The sequence below is a fragment of the Molossus molossus genome, unplaced genomic scaffold (genome assembly GCF_014108415.1).
Source record: "Molossus molossus isolate mMolMol1 unplaced genomic scaffold, mMolMol1.p scaffold_m16_p_3, whole genome shotgun sequence".
Taxonomy (NCBI): Eukaryota; Metazoa; Chordata; class Mammalia; order Chiroptera; family Molossidae; genus Molossus; species Molossus molossus.
Genome location: NW_023425366.1, coordinates 123,111,237 through 123,117,364, shown reverse-complemented (window position 1 = coordinate 123,117,364; position 6,128 = coordinate 123,111,237).

The following is a 6,128-nucleotide window of genomic DNA, read 5'->3' as shown; positions in this document are numbered from 1 at the left end:
GATGCTCAATCTACTGAGCCACACCGGCTGGGCTTTTTTTTTTTTTTTTTTAACGGAAAACATCTTTTTAAAGCTATAAATTATTGAAAAAATTAGATTATGTCACACCCTGCTTAAAACCTTCAAGGGCTTCATTGTGCACTCAGGACAGAGTCCAAGACCTCAGACCCAGAGCAGGACAAGAGCAGGCCAGCCTCATCCCTTCACTCAAAGCACCAGTCTGCTATATGCCTACCCCTAGCTTGTCTTTTGGTTTTTTTTTGTTTTGTTTTGTTTTTTATCCTCACCCGAGGATATTTTTTCCATTTTTTTGCACAGGTAGAGTGGGAGGGAGAGAGAGGAAGGGAGAGAGAAAGAGAAACATCGATGTGAAGGGACACATCGAGTGGCTGCCACCCGCACGACCAACCAAGGCCGGGACAAACTGCAACCAAAGTACGTGCCCTTAGCGGGAACCGAACCCAGGTCTCTCCGGACCGCAGGCCGACGCTCTAACCGCTGAGCCAAACTGGCCAGGGCTGTCTTTTGGTTTTTAATATTTTTTTCTTTATTGATTTTTAGAGAGAGAGGAAGGGAGAGGGAGAGAGAGATGGAAACATCGATGAGAGAGAACATCGAGTGGCCGCCTCCTGCATGCCCCCCATTAGGGATCAGGCCCACAACCTGGGCGTGTGTCCTCCTCCTCCAGACCACAGGCAGACGCTCTAACCGCTGAGCCAAACTGGCCAGGGCTTTTTTATTTTTATTTATTATTTATTTATTTTTTATCCTCACCCGAGGATATTTTTCCATTTTTTGTACAGATAGAGTGGGAGGGAGAGAGAGGAAGGGAGAGAGAGACAGAAACATCAATGTGAAGGGACACATCGAGTGGCTGCCACCCGCACAACCAACCAGGGCCGGGGACAAACTGCAACCGACGTACATGCCCTTAGCAGGAACCGAACCCGGGTCTCTACGGACCGCAGGCCGACGCTCTAACCGCTGAGCCAAACCGGCCAGGGCTGGGCATGTGTCCTGACCAGGAATCGAACCGGTGACCACTTGGTGCATGGGCCAACGCCCAACCACTGAGCCACACCGGCGGGCAGATGTTTACTTTTTGAAGAGAACAGTTATCTTGTAGCATACCCCATATTCTGGATTTGCCGGATTCTTTCGTCATGTGTCGCTGACCGTGTTTATCCTCAAGTATCAGAAAGCCCCGGCTGTGGGCATGTCCACGAGCAGCCAGGGTAAGAGCTCGGGTGACAAACTTCTGGCCTCGGCCACCAGAGCGCTGAGACCAGGTTCTGAACTCGGAGGTGTGAGTTCCGGAATCTCAGGGAGCTCCACGCTGGGCTGGGGCCGGGCCACAGCAGACACGATGGCTGGCTTGTTAAAAAAGAAACTCCTTTCCCCCGTTGGAAGGGAACCCGCACTGCACCTCCAAGGTCACTGAAGGGACGTCACTTCAGATTGTTTGTCCTAAGGGTGGAAGGGGAAGCAGAGGAACGTGGGGCATCTTTTTTTTTATTCCTCACTCAAGCATTTTTTTTTTTTTTTCATTTATCATCAGGTAGAGTGGGAGGGAGGGAGAGAGAAACATCAACTGGTTGCCTCCCGTATGACCTGACCAGGGCCGAGGCCGAACCGCAACTGAGGTACATGCCCTTGACCAGAATCGAACCCGCAACTCATAGGTCCAAGGGCCGACGCTCTAACCACTGGGCAAAATCAGCCTGGGTAGGGACATCTTCTGAGACTGGACGGAGATGAGGGACCTGGGGACCCCAGATAGAGAATTGCTATAGGACGGCGGGTTTGAATCCTTCCAGGACAGCAGCACCAAGACACAGACGTCTGACCCTCATAGTCTCGGCATCCAGGCCTCCCCTCCGTTCTCTGCTATCCCATAAGATCCAGGAGTTTTGCAAGAGTTATGCATTTCAAAATACAATAGCCAGGTTGACCTCCAAAGAGGTAGGTACAACTCTGTGGAAAACAATTTGGCAACGTTTTTCAAGAACCATAAAAATGTTCGTACCAACTGACCTACCTAGAAATTGTACTTCTGGGAATTGATCCTAAAGACCTACTCCAGCCGGGGCCAGTGTGGCTCAGTTGGTTGGAGTCATCCCCGTACACAAAAAGGTCAAGGGTTCGATTCCTGTTCAGGGCACATACCCAGTTTGCATTCTTGGCTCCAGGGTGCATGCAGGAGGCAACTGATCAATGTTTTTCTCTCACATCAATGTCTCTCTTTCTTCCTTACCCTCTCTCTAAAAATCAATGAAAATGTCTTTGGGTGAGGATTAAAACAAAACAAAAAAAAGCTACTCCAAAGAAAGGCAATATTATGAAAAATGTAATCGCAGGGTCTTTTGTAACAGTGAAAAATTAGAAGTAAATCAGGTAACAAACAGTAAGAAGGTGGTTAAGTAAATTAGGGACATGCATTCAGGAGGACATTGTCAGGCCATTGGAATGATGACTGATTATGAGGCAGCCACTTAGAAAATGTTTATGAGACAACATTAAGTGAAAAAGAAAAAACAAAAACAAAACAGGATACAGAATGGTAAACGTGATTCTTAGGTTCCTTTTGGTAGTGACAGAAAATCACTCCAAATTAGTTTAAGGCCAAAGGTAGATATATTATGAGAGTCCAGAATGTTTCATGACATCCAAGTGTAGGAAGCCAGGCCGCACGTGGGTAGGAATTTAGGTCTGGAAAACTGGTAAGGACCCAGCCAGTGATCTTCATGGCTGTCTCCTGCCTTTCCTCCCTGCTTTTCTTTGGCAGTCCTACCTACTGTGGCAAAGAAATATGGTTCCCTTCTTCCTCAGGCATTTAGCCCCTTGCTGGTAGGTGTGCTCATAGGACTAGTTCTTGCCAATGGAATGTGAATGGAAGGTGTGTCCCACTTCAGGGACTAAGAAGTTTGAGAAAGTGGATATATCTTCTTTGTATTTTTTGCCATCCACCAGCTGAGGCCCCAGGGGGAGCAGAGCCACAAGACAGGGGTCCTTGAATAACCAGACCAGTTCCAGATATGTGAGATTGTAATAAACTTCCATGATGTTAAACCACAGAGATGATCTGTTATAGCGGTCAATATTAGTTTAACAGATTTTCTCTGCTTCTCTAAGCTCATCACTGAGCATAGCTGTCCCACAACTTTTTATATATATATATATATATATATATATATATATATATTCAATTTGATGTTTAAAAAAATCCTTTCACCCTGGGCGGTTTGGCTCAGCAGTTAGAGCGTCAGCCGGTGGATCAGAGAGTCTCACGGTCGGTTCCCGCTAGGGGCACATACCTCAGTTACAGTTTGTCCCCAGCCCCAGTTGGGGTCATGTGGGTGGAAACCAGTTGATGTGTCTCTCTCACATCGATGTTTCTCTCTCTTCCTCCCTCTCTATCTGAGGATGGATGCAAAAATGGCCTCGGGTGAGGATAAAAAAAAATCCTCACTCAAGGATATGCTTTTATTGATTTGAGGGGGGAGGGAGAGAGAGAGGGAGAAAGAGAGAGAGAAACATCAATGTGAGAGAGACACATTGATCGGTTGCCTCCCTTATGAACCCTGGGGATTGAACCCACAACCCTTTTGTGCACGGGACAATGCTTCAATTGACTGAACCACACTGGCCAAGGCTAAATTCTCATCAAAAAAAATTTTTTTTTTCTTTATTGATTTTAGAGAGAAAGGAAGGAAGAGAGAGAGAGAGATAGAAACATCGATGAGAGAGAACATTGAGTGGCCGCCTCCTGCATGCTCCCCACTGGGGATCAGGCCCACAACCTGGGCATGTGCTTTGACTGGGAATTGAACAGGTGACCTCTTGGTGCATGGGCCAACACTCAACCACTGAGCCACACCAGCTGGGCAAAATTCTCATATTTTTAATTTAAGCAGATATAGACTGGCTTTTCCATCTTGATTCTAAATATCTGAGAGGCTCTAATTAGCCCAACTTGGGACAGCTCGGGAGCACACCTATATTATGAACATGGTAGTAGGTCCCTCTCCTTGTCAGTGAAAGGGTAGGGTCATTCTTTTTTTGTTGTTAATTCTCACCTAAGGATATTTTTTCCATTGATTTTTGAGACAGTGGAAAGAAGGGAGGGAGGGAGAGAGAAAGAGAAGGAGAAAGAGAGAGAGAGAGAGAGAGAGAGAGAGAGAGAGAGAGAGAGAGAGATCAATGTGAGAGAGACACACTGATTGGTTGCTTCCACATGCACCCTGACCGGGGCTGGAGAATGAACCTGCAAACCCAGGCATTTGCCCTTGACCAGGAATTGAACCCGAGACACTTTAGTGCATGGGCCAACACTCTAACCACTAAGCCACACTGGCTAGGGATGTAGGGCCATTATTTAAAAAGATATCTACTGAAATACTCTCCAGTTCCTGAAATACATATGTATGTGGATAAGGAATAAAGGAAAATTGAAAAATACAAAGGCATCTCCTGTCCATGAAGAAGAAACACACATGTGGTCTGCAATGGCAGAAGGTAAGAGACAGTAAGCACCACTACAAAAGCCCCATTTCAAGTCACTGATTGTATTCCATCTGCTAACATCCCACAGACTACAGCAAGTTACATGTTTGATCCCAGGTGGGAAGGCACTAAAGGCAAAGGGCATGGGTACAGGGAAGGGTGAAGAGTTGGGGCCAAATGATACATCCACCACACACCATTACCTGATTTTCTCCAGGGGAACACTCTAGTTGTGTAAATTACTTTAGGTGTGGTTCCACCCCAGATCAGGAGTGGCGCATGTGACAAGGCCTCAGCAAATAAGAGAGCCATGTTGTCTTGACCATGGTGATTGAATCAGTGATAGATACAGGACTCAATCAGAACCAACTAAACATAATGAAAACACCAACTGGGACAGGAGAGCTGGAAAGGGGACTCACACTTGAGAGCTTGTTAGAAGGTTCTAGCAGGGAAGCACAGCTACTTGTATACCCTTGACCGAAGACCGGTCCTCTCCTCTGGGGGTAAGGTTGTCCTCTTTGACCAAGCGCGCAGCTTCGGGGGTGGGGGGGGATGCATGTAGATTGGTGAGGGAGGAGGGGACACCTACCTAGCTAGTCAAATCAGCTGAATCAACCCTGGCGATCAATGGGGTGACAGATGTCGCAGCCAGATCACCCTCACATCCAGAAAGGGGACTCACTCTTTCCTGCTGGCCATCATTCTGAGAGGATGCAAGTTGGGGTGGCTGGCAGCCATCCTGCACCAGAAGAGGCATATGTCCAGGAATAAGTCTACCCAGAGAAAGCAGAGCAGATGGAGAGAGAAAACTGCCCTGGTGTTGAAGTTGAAGCCTCTGCATTAAGCTGCACCTGAATAAATTTGGTTCTGACCGAGAATTGAACCCACAACTTTGGCATATTGGGACAATGCTCTAACCAACTGAGTTACATAGCCAGGGCTGCACTGAGTTTTGTTATTTGGGACCAGATGGGTCCTGATGAGTATGTTACTGGAGAGCTGCCTGAGTTGGAGGTGACTCTCCCGTCCTCAGCTCTTATCAGTTCATGAGAAAGAATTCAGATGGGTGTCAACAGGGTTGAAGCAAAGCAAGCAGACTTATTAAGAATATACTTGGCATAAAGCACAAGTGGGCAACTCTGCTAGTCTGAGCATACCACCTGGTGGGGGTTCAAGGGTTTTATACATTTCCCTCCTCTAGGGTTTAAGGTTCTCCTTTTACATTGTTGCAGCTTTTCATAGAATTTATGAGAACATCTGGAGATCTTATCTTGGCCAGTCTCAAGACTGCTGACTTCTTTGTTCAGTGGGTGAGATCAAGCCCCCTACCCCTTTTTTTCTCCCTTTCCCTCTTTCTGCCCTAGCAGCTATCTTCCTGCCTAACATCCTCCCTCAACTGATACCATCCAAATACTTTTGAGGTTTTTATTTGTCCCCTGGACTTCATCTGTCCTTGGGTTTAGCTGGCACAAATGGCATTAATTGGGTCTTTGTTCTCTATTTTCTAAGGCCAGGGTGACTTAAGCTAGGTATTCTCTGGTTAAGGTGGAGAGGTATAAACCATTTGCTCTCAAGTGTCCTTGGTTGGGGAAGACAAGGTTTTGTGATTCACAAGTTGGCTG